The 14,527-nt window shown below is 52.8% G+C and overlaps 1 long non-coding RNA gene across 2 annotated transcripts; it reads right to left on the bottom strand.

The window, feature by feature from the left end:
• Positions 1–2,178: 2,178 nt before the first annotated feature.
• On the bottom strand, positions 2,179–9,479 carry LOC123000201 (uncharacterized). 2 transcript variants are annotated; one of them, XR_006408044.3, is made up of 6 exons: positions 8,045–9,479; positions 7,020–7,164; positions 6,778–6,872; positions 6,390–6,673; positions 4,496–4,560; positions 2,179–4,108 (listed from the first exon to the last, which is right to left on the bottom strand). It is a non-coding gene; the product is annotated as an uncharacterized LOC123000201 (long non-coding RNA). The 2 variants fall into 2 exon arrangements; XR_006408043.3 differs by having other exon boundaries at positions 6,390–6,872; positions 8,045–9,454.
• Positions 9,480–14,527: the final 5,048 nt, after the last annotated feature.

The raw sequence follows: 14,527 nt of genomic DNA, 5'->3' as shown, positions 1-14,527 counted from the left end.
GGAAGCCACTGGTGAGATCTTTCTCCAGCCTGCTTCTTCTCCTGCAGCCACAGCGGTGGGCTCCACCAGCCCCCCGCCATGTCACATTTCCCAGGGGGAGACCGGGGCCTCTTACTGGAGGGTCCTATCCAGAAGCAGAAAGGAGGAGGGGTGCGGACGGCTGTTGTTTAATGGGCGTGGGGCTTCAGTTTGGGATGCTAGGAGAGTTCTGGAGATGGATGGTGGGGATGGCTGCCCAGTGATGTGAACGCGCTCAATGCCATTGAATGAGACAGTTAAAAATGGTGAGAACGGTGAATTGTAGGTTATGTCTATTTTACCACACACACAAAAGACGCATCCCCTACCAGAGGAGGCCCAACCTCCTGAACTTGGCACTTGTAACCTTTACGAAAGGTCATTTGGTCAGGCTTCTGCTGCCCCTACCAGCTTCATCTGTCTGTCTGTCGGTCGGTCTCCTCATTACGCCCGGGAACTCCATTTTCTTGGGCTTCCTTACACACACACACACACACACACACAAACAGCCCACACTATTTCTCATTCTTTTTACTGTCCGGGTTGTTCCTCGGCCGGGGATTCTCCCGAATCCCCCCTTTCCTAACTTCTGGAAGACTCTGCCCCAGGCAGGACCTTAGCAAGGGAGACTTTCCTCACCAGACCTCAGGGTCCTTCCTACCCACACCCTGGGCTCTGACGTGCTCGGACCCACCCGAATGATCGCGTCTTTCTCTCCCCACTAAAGGGGAACTACCTGGATGTCCTCCCTGTGACTCCAGCTCCTCATCCCAGGGGCTGGTCCCACGTCCAACAGGCTGGGCCAGGAGGTGCCCCGAGCGGCAGCCGGCAGACTGGTGAGCCTTGGGCAGGGACCTGGAGTCCTTCCATGGAAGCAGGGGTCTCCGAGGGGACCGGCCCACTCTGGCGATGATGGCCGCTCCCTTTGGGCAGATGGCGGCCGGTGGACAGAGCTCCCGGGAGGGCCACAGGCAGGGGCTGGAGGTGCCCCTTCCCTGCGGTGTGATGTGGCACCCTGCCCAGGCCGGTCCAAGCCCACCATGCCACTGTCTACCGGGGGCAGGGGATCCATAGCTGAGTGGTGACTGCCTCCCCGAGTAGCTAGCACAGAACCCTTCCCCCAGCATCCTCCACGACGGATCTCTTTGGGGATGGAATAGAAGTGCCCAAGAGCAGGAATTATGGAGCCAGCCCTCACAGGCTGGAACTCAGGGCCTACCACGATCTGTGAGACCTCGAGCAAGTTGCTTAACCTCTCTGTGCCGCAGTCTCAGCAGTGAAGTGGAGAGAATAGTCCTAACAGCTGCCTCCTAGGACAGTCCCAGCCGCGCCAGACCCAGAGGAAATGCCATGCAGACCTTCCCCCGTGTCCTTATGACTGTGCTCCTGGCATGCCCCTGACAGGCTGGCCGAGAATTTCGAATTACCATTCTGTAGATGAGGGAGCCCAAGAAGCCGGGTGATTGACCACCATGTCTCCGCTGCCTTAGGGTCACTCACCTGGCCCTGCTCAGATGGAGATCGCCCGACGGGCAGAGCGGCGGGCCCTGGAGCGGGGCGCGGGTGGGCAGCTTTCCTGCGCTGTGCACAGGGCCCCGGGGCCAGGCCCGGGCCAGGGGGCTGCGGAGTGGGCGGGGGCGGGGGGCGCAGCCGGCGCCCTCCCCTCTCTGTGCCGGCGGCCCGCGCAGCTCTGGGGGCAGCGGCCCGCTGAGAGCCAGAAGATAAACATATTAACTGAACTTTCCATCTGTCATTTCAGAGAGTCATTTACTGCCTAGCTGTGGTTGGAAAAATTAAGTCCTTGTAATTTAGAGTCAACATTTCTCGCGGAATCATGTTAGACGAGCTGGCGGAGTTCGCAGCCTCTCGGCAGAGCCGCCTGCAATCCAAACAAGCTTGCTGCGGCGCGCCGTGCGCTTCCCTGCCTGACGCCCGGCCGTCCTGGGCTGGACGCCGGGGCTGCTGCGGGCCGCAGGGCGGGCCTGGGCTCCCAGGGGCCCGGGGGCCACGCGGGCTGGGACAGGAGCACCGGCTCAAGAGGCGAGGCCAGGGTGGAACTCCAGCCCCCTCTACCCGCCCCCTCCTGCCCCGTGCAAAACAAGTCTGGCCCGGGGTCTGGTGACCTGGGGCTATCATAACAAAATGCTGTAGACTGGGGGCTCGAACAACACATATTTATTGTCTCACAGTTCCGGAAGCTAGAAGTTCAAGACCAAGGTATGAACACGGTTTCTTCCTAGGCTTCTCCCTTTAGCTGGTAGATGACCATGTTCTCCCTGGGTCTTTGCCTGGTCGCGCCTCTGTGTGCATCTGCGTCCTAATCTCCTCTTATAGGAACACCAGGCAGATTGGATTAGGCCCACCCTAAGGACCTCATTTAACCTAATCACCTCTTTAAAGGCCCTATCTCAAATGTAGCCTCATTCTGAGGATCTAGGGGTTAGGGCTTTAACATAGGGATTGAGGGGGAGGCATAATTGTGACCATAACATCCTATAAACTGTCCGTTCGAGACTGGTTCATTTTCACCCTACCCAGGAGAAACTGGGTTTGTTGGTTCCATTTTGCAGAGGGTCTGGGAAGGCAGGGGCTTGCCCCAGCTCCCATGGCCAGCCACGGCGCATGGTGGGCCCAGGGCTGGGATTTCAGGTCCATGAGTTTTGCATCACAGCGTGTGAGAACAAAGAGCTCTCCTAGCAAATGTGGGAGCTCCCCCCACCCCGCCCCGTCCAGGACAGCTGAAGGTGTCCTGCTTGGAGTCTCCCTCCAGCGCTGCCCCGAATCTGATCCTCATGGAAGTACAGACCCTGCTGTGGGAATGTGAAGATGGCCTCGAGATTCCTGTCCCCACTCTTCACGCCTTTTGTCATTCATTTTATAATTTCATTGAATGTGGGCAGGACCCATGAGCATGACGCCATGTTGCTCCTGCGGGTAGGTTACATTATACGGCACGAGGGACTGTGCTGAGATGGTTAAGGTCCCTAATAGGCTGACTTCGATTTGATAAAAAGGGAGATTATCCTGGGCGGGCCTGACCATATCAGGTGAGCCTTTCGGAAGACAGGCAGCAGCAGCCCTCCCACTGGCCTGGGAGAAAGCACTCAGCCATGCCCATGGAAGGGACTATAGTGAGGAACCACGCGATCTGGAGGAGCTGTGAGTGGCCTCTCGATCACAGCCCCCAGGGAAATGGGAACCTCAGTGCCACAACCACAGGGTCCTGAATTCTGCCAACAGCTTGAACGAGCCCCAGACAAGAATGCAGATGGCTGACACCACAATGTCAACCTGCTGAGACCCTAGGCAGAGGACCGCCCCCAACCTGTGCCCAGACTCTTGACCCCAGGAAACTGAGATATCTGAGTTGTTTTAAGCCACTAAGCTTATGGTAATTAGTTACCTAGCAATCCAAACCAGTGTACCCTCTTGCAGGCTTCTACTGATAAATCCTTCAGCACCTAGGAAGTAAGGTTTGAGCTAACCTGGCACCTCAGTGCTGCCTCAGTTTATCTCAGCTTAAGCATGTTTGACAGGAAACAACGGTGACGTCTACAGCATATAGTTGAAACACGGTTATGGGATGGAGGTGGGAATAATGAGAGAGGGGCAGGAGGGAGGGAGGCTCCTGTCTTCTTCCCAGGGCAGAGAAGACTGACCTTCCCGGTGGGAGGAAGGGCCACCTGACCAGTTCTGTGCCGCAGGCCGTGAGTGGAAGTGCTTGCTGTGTGTGTTGCTTCTGGGATGGAATCGTGGGGGAGCCGCTGACAGTCCCCACCCCTCTCCGTCGGCAGTCCAGCTGGTAGAGAACATCAGTCTGGCTTCTGGGTGAGGACGGTGAGGAGCAGAGGCCCCCGTCGTCCTGCCGTGGCCTTGTGACCTGAATGAGGAATCGAGCTGTGTTGTTTGAAGCCATGAGGTTGGCTGGCACTGGAGCAATGCTTCACTCATACTGACTAGGGGAGCGGGTCAGGGCCACTTGGGGCAGGCGTTCATCCCTGGGGCCGAGTGTCTGGATGACAGGGCATAATGACCCGAACCAGGCAGCAGTGCTACCTTAGAGAGGATTATCGGGGGTGATCCAGGACACCTAGATTTTTGGTAGAAGAATATCGAAATGTATTAGAATTCTGAAGGCGTGGGATTTCATTTTTTCTTACTTGTACACAGATGTAAACATTAAATAGGAATTCTGTTTCCCACGTTTCCACTCATTTTAAACATTTCTTTGTGTTGTTATAGATTTGTAAGCATCGTTTTTAATGACTGAATAAATATTTCACAGTGGATTATGAAAGAGCTTACTTAATCATCACCCCTGTGCTGGGACGTTTAGGTTGTTTGCAATTTTACACCAGCGTAAGTACCACCGCAATAAACATCTTTGTGCATAAAGCTTGTTTTCTGTTTAATATTATTTACTTTGGCTAAGTTCCCAGAAGTGAAATACCTGGGCATAAATGTCATGAAACCTTACCTTTTTCAAACATCCATTTTAAAAGTAAAGCATTCATGCACCCTGATGCCACAAGCTGGCCAGACCTGTGAAAGTAACACGCTCTTTCATTAAGGAAGAAAATGGAGTCAGGCCTTGGCCATCATCCTGTCTGTTGGTTATCACTCTCCAGGACCACAGTGATGTGAGCCAAGCCCCACAAGGCCAAGCCAGCCTGGGGGGTCTGACCAAGGAATGAGGCCCCAGCAACTTCAGCTCAGTACTCTCTGCTCTAGCCTGAGTCGTGATATTCCTGAGGGCCCACCACCATCCCTTCCAAACACTTCCATTCTGTCCATGGGCCCCTAGGGTCCACCATAGCCCTCGTCTTCCACCCTGTGGACCCCATGCCCTCTGCATCCCCAGAGCCAATATCCCCTTTCCAGACTCACGCAAATGGGTCCCAGTCAGTGCTTGTCTTTCCCGGGGCAATGCCCGCCTCTCACTGGGGTCTTACAGGCTGGAGAATGGGAGGGATACTCTCCTTCATGCAAAACACCTTGATTGGGCTATAAGCCAGGATCCCTGGGGCCCAGCTTGCTCCTGCCACCTCTTCTAGACCCTTCCTTTAACCCATGGACCTAGCTTATATCCTTGGGAGCCTGAGAGACATGTGAGTGGCTTCTCCAGGTGCAGAACTCAAAAGTGTTCTTTCCTTCTATCCCCAAGCCTAACCCATGGCCCAGGCAAGCCTTTCTCTTCTTAGGGGTGACAAAGACACCATCCTTAGCAGAGCTGTAGGCAGACTCCTCTGAGCCTTCATCTGGACTTGGTCTCATCCTTGGGCTGCCAGGCCCAGTTAGAGCAAAGAATCCTGCTCAACCAGTTTATCAAGAATTCCTCCCCACCCCCCGCCCTGAGTTCTTCTTCGTAGCTTTTTTTTTAATAATAATTTTTTATTACGTTATGTTAGTCACCATACAGTACATCATTAGTTTTTGATGTAGTGTTCCATGATTCATTGTTTGCGTATAACGCCCAGTGCTCCATGCGATACGTGCCCTCCTTAATACCCATCACCGGCCTATCCCATTCCCCCACCCCCCTCCCCTCTGAAGCCCTCAGTTTGTTTCTCAGAGTCCATAGTCTCTCATGCTTCATTCCCCCTTCCGTTTACCCCCCCTTCATTCTTCCCTTCCTTCTCCTACCGATCTCCCTGCTATTTCTTATGTTCCATAAATGAGTGCAACCGTATGATAATTGCCTTTCTCTGCTTGACTTATTCTTAGGAGCTTTCTATCCTGTTCCTCACCCTGCCTGCTGGCTATAAATTCCCACTTATCCCTGTTCGCATTTGGAGTTGAGCTCATGTCTCCCCCTTATTGCGGTAATCTTGAAGTGAGGTCTTCCTGCCCTATTTAACAAGCGTCAGAGTAATTTCTCTGTGAGGAGGGACATTCCTTGCCACCCAGAACACCCTCAGGAGAAGTTAACTGGTGTAGGGGAGTTCTTCGGCCCTGTGGGATGGCTGCCAGCCTCAACCACCAGGTGTGTCCTTCCCACAAAGGACACCATCATTGGTGCAAAGCCAGCACTGGTCAGAGTGCCATGCCCGCCATGTACCTTGGCCGTGCCACCTGGCTGTTACATACACGCACGCACGGGTGAGTCAGGGGACGGCTGGAGCTGACTCTGGCCCATGGAACTTTCGGTATCTCTCTAGACATCTCTGCTGTGGAATTTCTGTGCCATGTACCTCCAACCTTTGGAGAGGTGGAAACCCTGGTAAAGGGATGTTCTGAGTGTCTTCCCCGGAGAACCAAGAAACCCATACCACACTTCACCATCCCAGCTTCACCTCCACCTCACAGCACTTCCTTCAAGGTCAATTCATTCATTCACTTGACACACATTTATGGAACTGCTCCTCTCTCACCTTGTCTTAAATTGTCCATGGGGATTCGATATCTTCAGAGGACATTTTCCCCCTTTGCCTTTAGTTTAATTGCATTTATTCATCAAGGATTTTGAGTAGCTGAGTGTTCTTGAGGTTCCGGGGGCACCGCTATGAGGCTGCCGTCTTGCAGCTCCCAGGCTCAGAGGGAAGTCTGCAAGGAGCCGAGGCCTCATGCCGAGAGGGGTGGTGTCCAGCCTCATTGCCAAAGATCGCTCTGGTCCCCAGGCAGAAAGTGAAGCCACTAGACAGGTGTTCCTCTGTGTCTATATGATACCAAACATTTAGAGTAGATCAATTGAGATGATTTGTTAAGTGTGACTAACAATAAATGCTGAATGTATTTTCCACTTCCTTCTTCACTCCCCACCTCCTTTTTTCTCCTTTCCCTTCTTTTCTTCCTTCCCAGAAGGTTCTTGATGTCCTTCGACTCTGGCCAGGTGCAAACTTCCTCTTCATTGTAACCTGAAAGGAAGGTGGGATTCCAGATGCCCCAGGAGAAATTAAAATGACACAGCCGTGATCCAGAGTCTCCTAGGGGAAAAGCCTCACACTGGGGGCTGCCCCCCGCCATGAATCCCCTTGCTGGTCCTGTGATGAGGAGACACCCACCTCACTTCCTCTCCTTGTGGCCCTATAGCCCAGGGATGCTGTGACTCAGGCTGTCGGCACAAGTCTGTCCTTTGCCAGCGAGGACCAATGTCCAATCTTCTATTATTTACTCAATATTTTCTTTAAATTGATTCATTTATATTGCCTAAATAAATAAAAGGTGAAAGGAAACTTTATATCATAAGTACAAATATTAATATCAATACTTGCCATAAAAAGAAAACTATATGAAAAAGACAATGAAAATAGAATAAGTTTATTAAATTCTGGCAAGATATTCTTTTGCCAAGTTTTTCAGACAGAAACTGTTCTGTCTTTATTATGAAGGGAAATTATCATGTGTTGGAGCCGTGTTACAGACATGCTTTTATGGATCCAAAGAGAACTGGAAAGAGAGTAACATTCACATTACAAAACTCCGTGTTACTTTATTCATTCATTTATTAAATATTTATTGGGTGCCTGAGTGGATGGTCCTTGGGACTAAAAACACAGCATTAAATATAAGATAAATAAAGTTTCTTCTCTGTAGGGCTCATAACCTAGCAGGGAAGACAGACAAGGAACAAGTACACAGATGAAAAAATCTAACTGCAGGAAGAAAGCAGAGTGAGGAAAGAGAATCGAGACTGTAGCATAGACCGGAAGTGGAGGTATGTTTTGCAGCAGGGGAGGTGTGATGGAGCAAAGTTACGTTCTAGGCATATTGAGGTTTGGGACGTATTGCTTCCAAGTAGGTGCTCAAGTGATGATTTGAACTAGGCAGCGTCCAGAGCTGGGGGCTGACAGGATCCACGGCGGGGATGTTAATTGCATCAATGGCCTCACATGGGATTTCCCAGGGGTGAGTGTCAGTAGATGCTGGAACCCTTGATGCCCCCCCCCATATTAATGGGCCAGGGTGATGAACCCCGTGGCCTTCGGGTTCAACAGAAGCACAATGAGCGGAAGGTATTCACAAAGGATGAGGTGATCACTGACAAGTGTTGCTGAAAGGTCAAGCCAGATGAAGACAAAGAACCTACCAGTGGGCTTTGACAAGATGGCCGTCATTGGAGCCATGTTGGTGGAAGAGTTGCGGGGGGTGGTGAACACCTGATCCGAGTGTCTTCAGGACTGGTCGGGGGTCGAGGGAGAGGAGGCTTGGAATGGAGAGGAAATGTGCTGCTCCTCCAGGACTCATGTATGTAGCCGTACCTGGAACATCTCATGAGCCACCAAAAATCCAGCTGTGCAGCACTTGGCCTAAAAATTCATCCTGGAAACCCCAGACTCACGGAGCCCCTTTCTTCCCCTCCCCGAGACTGGCAACGCTCCTGGACAGGTGCCCCCGAGATGTGTTCTTCCCCGGTACGCACCTTCCCTCCCTGGGGAGGTCCTTCCTTCCCGGCTGCTAGCAGCCTGGTGAACCCCCACGCAACACAGAGGTGCTGCTGGAGAGCCGGCTGGTCCGGGCCGCAGGGCTGCACGCAACCAGGGCCCTCATTCCAGAACACAGAGAGGCGCCGCGGCCAGTCATGCTCCCGCTCAGACATTTATTGATCTTGATTTGCATGAGCCAAGAAAAGCTTGGCCACAGAGCTTTCTGGTCCAATCGCAAGGATGTGGGGGCTGGGCAACAGGGAAGGAAATGGGATTTTAAAAAATCTGTCCTTAAGAAAATAACTCTTTGTAAACCTGCTCTCTATGAGCCTGGTGCCCGCAAGAGTGAAATGTTCTGTTACTCGCAGAGGTGGCCGTGAATAGGGGCTCTGTGAGCGGCTGGTGGGGCCTCCAGAGACAAACCACTCTGGGCAGATCGGAGAACAGCCTTCCTGGAGTCTGTTGTGAGCAGAGCCCCTGAGGAAGCCGGCCTTCCTCCTGCAAGCCCTCTGCCTGAGTGAGACAGAAGGCCCTCCTGTTCCTGTGCATTTCTATTTTGTCCTAATAGAGAAATTAAACTGCCCCAGGACCAGGCCCTCATTTTTTCCCTGGGCTGATTCGGGAGGCTGCCCTCACCCTGGCCTCTTCTGCACCTGCCTATGCTTTTCGATCTGTGGCCACCAATATTAAGAAAAGCCTGCCTTAGCTTTCAGAGAAAATTTGGGGCAGTTTGACTTTTCACTTCGCAGGAAGAAAAAGACAGAAAGAGTTCCTGAGGGCTTACCGGCAGGTGTCTGGAAACTGCACCTCTTTCCGTGTTCGCTGACACCCTGTTGGGCAGACGGCAAAGTACGGCTTAAGGAGGCAAATGACTTGCCCAAGACCATGGTGACCGAGAGGCGTGCGCCCTCTCATAAATCGATTCTTCTGATGTTTTCTAACCCGTCTGACTTATTGGCAGCCAGCGGAGATTTCTGTGCTTGACTGCGAGACTTTGCAGAACGATGTAGAATGTGGGGTTGCAGGCACCGAGTGTCCAAAGGTTAGATCCTAGCCACCGCCGTTCCGCCTGCTCTGTCTGGCTCACACAGTGAGTGCGGTTCCTGCTGGTGGTGGGCGGTGACTTTTGTAGCAGGGAAGGCGAATGCCCTCGGTCCGGCATGCAGGCCCCAGCCCCCTTTCCCACCACTGTTTCCTTCCTCAGGCTGCCCCTCACTTCTGGTCCCATGGGCTCTGGCTTTGTGGCCCCTGGGTAGAGTTCTACCCACTCTCATATGATTCTTAGGACAGTTCTGGGTCTTCAGTACCATAAGGCCCCTTTCTCTAGATAAAGAAGCTAAGACCCAGGGGTGCCTGGGTGGCTCAGTCGTTGGGCGTCTGCCTTCGGCCCAGGGCGTGATCCCAGGGTCCTGGGATCGAGCCCAGCATTGGGCTCCCTGCTCCACTAGGAAACCTGCTTCTTCCTCTCCCACTCCCCCTGCTTGTGGTCCTCTCTCGCTGGCTGTCTCTCTCTGTCAAATAAATAAATAAAAACTTTAAAAACCAAAACAAAAAACAAACAAAAAAAAGAAGCTAAGACCCAGAGAGTTTCAGCCACTCGTCCCAGGACGTAGAGCCAAGACTCAAGCCTGGGTCTCAAGGCCTTAGATGGCTCCGCATGGCCCCACTCTGTGAGCTGGGAAGACCTCTGCTTTTACTCCTTTCAAACACACTAAGGCAGAGAGAGGAGCCCTTGAGACCTCAGCTCACAGGGCCACAGAACCCCACTCACCTACTGATGGCAGCCCCATCATCATCTCCACATATTATTGTTTGTTAAGCCCTTTGTGTTGCTTATTAAGCCATTTGTCTATTCTCCCAATTACCCCAAGGGGTTAATATTGCTATACCCATTTAATAGAGGAAGAAACTGAGGTGAAAGGATTTGCCCAAGGTCACATAGCTAATAGATGGTAGATTCAGGATGCACACCCGGATTTGGCTCTAAGACCACCGGCTTTGTACTCTAGCCTGCCCTACAAGCCCCACGGCCTGGGCGGAAGCACGACGGTTCCCAGCACCGTGCATTCAGCTTGCTGCTGCACCTGTTTCCCTCTGTATGTAAACACTGCATGTTCCTGGCACAAGCAAGGGGAATGTGGACAGAGCCCAAGCAGCACCGTTCATGCTATTCCTGAAATGTTCTACTGGAAGGATGTGCCCTTGCTCTATCTCCTGCTTTCCTTCCCTAGTGTGTGGTTCTCCAGAAAGACCCTGTTTCCTTCCAGTCTTCTTCCTGGCTACTAATACTAATTTGGAAGGACATGAATTCAGATCCCGAGGCGTGTCCCTCTGCCCTGAGCCAAAACAGCAATGGATACAACGTGTTGACAGTGTGGGGACTGATTCCACCTGTCGGCTTTGGAGACCATTGTGCCTTTCTTCCCAATGCCTCAAAACCAAAAGGCAGAGTCACCAATTCGCTGCCCAAGCTTCCTGTCCACCACCCCCGAAGATCACCCAAGATTGATGAGAGCCTTTTGGCAGTGTTAGATTTTATCTTAACGTTATGGTGAAGGCCCGAAGGGAGCTGTAGTGAGTGAGCAAGAAACGTGCAGAGGCTTCAACCCCTCCGCCGAGAGCATCCTCTCCGTGGCTCTGGATTGGGATCTGGGATCTGGGGGGAGATGCTAGCACTTTCTCCGAGCTAAGCTTCCACTCCAGCCTTATGGCTTCAGTGCTACAGACCCAGCATGAACCTTCTGAGACGCCAACTCGTTTACTCTTGGCAAAGCTCAGCTTCCTCTCTCCACAGAACTGAAAGCGTGGAAGGCTTGTAAAGTGGACTCCAAAAGCATCATGCATATCTACAAACTCTTAAAATCCAACATTTGGATGAGCTGTGTGGGGATGGATCAGAAACACATGGAGTGGCTTTTCTTTACACTGCACCGTGGGCCTCCGAGATTAAGGGGAAAGAGCTTGGCATGGTCCACTGGGGAGTCACAGATCTCTGAGCACTTGAAGCATCAGGGAATGTTCCCCAGGCAGAAGATCCTTTGGCCGACTTCCCCTGGCTCTCGTTTTCCTCCCAGTGGGACCTGTGAAGGAGGAAAGGAAATGGGGAATAGGAGAGGTCACGAGCGGGTAGGGAGAAGGTCCTCAGGAAGGCAGACTGGGAGCATGGGCTTCTAAAGCCGTGTGGCTGATCTGAGGGGTTTGGGATGAAGCTCGAGTGTTTCCGAAAATCCATGTTTGTGAACAGCTTCCATTGTCTTCTTCGTCGGTGATTCAGGCAGCGTTCCTTCTGAGCTGGCCGTGGATCTTGCAAATGAGTGTGCACATCATTTAGAAACTATTCACATCCTGGAGTGGCCAGAGCACGTAGGGTGATTGGAACCATGAGGACCGTTTCCATGAAGCCTGGTAACACATAGGTCGTGCTGTCAGGGGCTATTACTCGGCTGATGTTTGAAAGCATGATCTGTTATTTTCCACCTGTTTACTTTTAAAACAGAGCCCTATTGACTAAGTGAATTCTATTTTGAAGACCTCAAATGAGACTCAGAGATCAAGTCAGCTTTTGACATCCAGCCAAGACCAGACCCCATATGTTCAAGGTGAGTGGCCATCTGGGCTAGAAAAGGCCAGAAGGATCACAAGATGTGTGGAAAACACATTGAAGACAAGCTCTGACTCTCTGAAGCACTTGCCGACCCACCCAGAGCTGACGGGCCCCTCACCAAGGAGGCCACCCCTGCACGAGTCAGGCTGATTTGCAATGGTCTGTCTACATGTCAGAGTCGGGCACCAGGCGCCGGGTCCCATCAGGATAGCCGGATGCTTGTTGATTGCTGGGTGGGGGCAGTGTGCAGCCGTGGGCAGCCGTGGGTGGAGCAGGAGCTGAGGCACCAGACTGGCCTGGGGGTCAAGCTCAGTTGAGTCTTGCAGCTTTGGGAGAACTGATGGCTCACCGTGTTCCTGTTCTGCTCTCTGTGGCACGCAGCTCAAAAGGAGCAGCTCAGCCCTGCAGCCCTTGATCCTGGGGCAGAGGTCTAGGCTGACACACCTCCCCCGAGTCTGTGGGCTTGAACCTCAGAGTTCTCTGTCTCTCCTAGCTAAACATTTGCGGCAAGAAGTCTGCATGGGCTCCGTGTGGTGACATCACCCCCCTGACGTCCTTCTCCAGGGGCTTATGGTAGGAGGGCAGGGCTGTAGGAAAGACACCCCAGCATCTGGGACTGAGGATCCGAAAGTTATAGGTTTTTGACGTGACCCGAGAGTGAGCGGAGCCCTCATATCTACTCTTTCCAGCTCTGCCCCGGTGACGGCCACCGGGCAGGGCTCCAGAGGGTGTGGGGTGACAAGGTGCCTCCAGGAGCACCCCGCTTGGGGAGGCAGAGATGTAAACATGGGGATCACCGAAATCCACACCGTTCCGTAGCTGAGTGACAGGGCGTGGCCCTCTTAAACTTGTGGGTTCCCGTACTTTCTATTTTATAGTAAACACGGAGCCCCTCAGTAATTAGAAAGAAAGGATTAAAGGTTTTAAAAAGGACAACGGAATACACAAAATGACAAGACAGGGGAAGGAACAGATGTGAGATGTCCATCACAGTGGAGTGAGGGGTTTAGCTGTTGGGGTCAGGAAAGAGGATGAGTGGGGCTCGTCAGGCCATCTGCAGACACATGGACACCAGGAGCGTGGGTCCCCACCCTGCAGACTGGGTGGCAGGACCTGGAGCTAGCTAGCATCAGCTCAGAGCTGCCGAAATGCCCAGAGTGGTGCGGCTGGAAATGAGGAGGACGAGATCAGGGCCGGGTGGGAGCAGCCCAGGGTGCCAGCCGCACTTTTATCCTGAAGGAAGTAGTCAAAGGTATCTAAGTGGAGGCTGGACCCAGGGGCCACATTTGCATTTTGGAGTCTGTTTAGGGTGTGTGGAAAGCGGGCTGGGGTCAGGAGACAGCTTCATTGGGGTTTATTGTTAACCCGCTTATAAAGGCCAGCGGTGAGACAGCCCATTTTGCGAGCGGTCTGTGTCTGTGCGAGGAGTCAGTGTGGTGGTCCCATCGCACCTGCTTCCCCCAGGCTTCTGCAGTCTCCCCCAGTGGACTTCAACGGTCCATCAATCTTCATTAAGTTGGGCATTGTCTTCAAGAGGGTGGCAGTGCTTGGAAAGGCTGTTTGATGGAAGCGATGTGACCCCAGGGTATTTAGAAATAAAGGCTAATTGACCATAGGAAAATCAAACAGATACCGTCACTGGTGCTGTGGCTGTCTCCCTGTCTCGCTCCCACCTCAGCCTCGACAATGCAAATGCCTGCGTGAGCCCCGAAGCCCCTGCCGGCCTGTGGAACTACCCAAGGTCGGACGGAGGCCTCTTCACTGGGCATTGTCCAGGGGCAGCGACGTGGGATGGTGGGATGGACAGCATGCTGTTGACGTGGGGCAGAGGCTCTGCACAAGGGCACGAGGCCCTTCCCTGCCAGTCCGGCCCAGGGGGACACTCTGCCCCATCATTTGGGAGATTCTGTCATCAGAATAAAAAGCCCACTGCTAGAGGGAATTTGAAGACAGGGTCATGCTAGGTGTTCTGTTGTTCTCGGCTGGATATTTGCTAGCATTCAACCTGTATAGAAATTGACCAGTGGAGGCGCCTGGGTGGCTCAGTAGGTTAAGCGTCTGACTCTTGGTTTCGGCTCAGGTCATGATCTCAGGGTCGTGGACTCGAGCCCTGCATCCAGCTCTGTGCTCAGTGCAGAGTCTGCTTGTCCCCCCCTCTCTCTCCTCCTCCCCCCACTTGCGCTCGCTTGCTCGCTCTCTCTCCCTCTAAACGAAAATCTTAAAAAAAAGAAAGAAATTGACCATTGACAATGTGTCTTCTCCTACAACGTGCAGTGACTTTTAACTGGGCTGGGACTAGTGATTGAGAGGTAAAGACCCTGCTCCGGAATACTCCAGGTCACTATCGGGGTGTGTGTGCACGTATGTGTGTAGGGGACATTAAACAGCAAGTGTCACCAGAGAAACCCGGGTTTTCTGAAGGAAGCTCAGGGACAGATTGAGAGCACAGATAGGGTCAGCTAACTAGGCCAGAACCCATTTTACAATCAGGGAAACTGAGGCACAGGCTGCCTAAGACCATACAGTTAAAGCAGAGATCCAA

The sequence above is a fragment of the Ursus arctos genome, unplaced genomic scaffold, assembly GCF_023065955.2.
Source record: "Ursus arctos isolate Adak ecotype North America unplaced genomic scaffold, UrsArc2.0 scaffold_7, whole genome shotgun sequence".
In the NCBI taxonomy this organism is placed as follows: domain Eukaryota; kingdom Metazoa; phylum Chordata; class Mammalia; order Carnivora; family Ursidae; genus Ursus; species Ursus arctos.
Note: the sequence above shows the minus strand (reverse complement) of the source record. Positions and strands in the feature narration are given on the sequence as shown.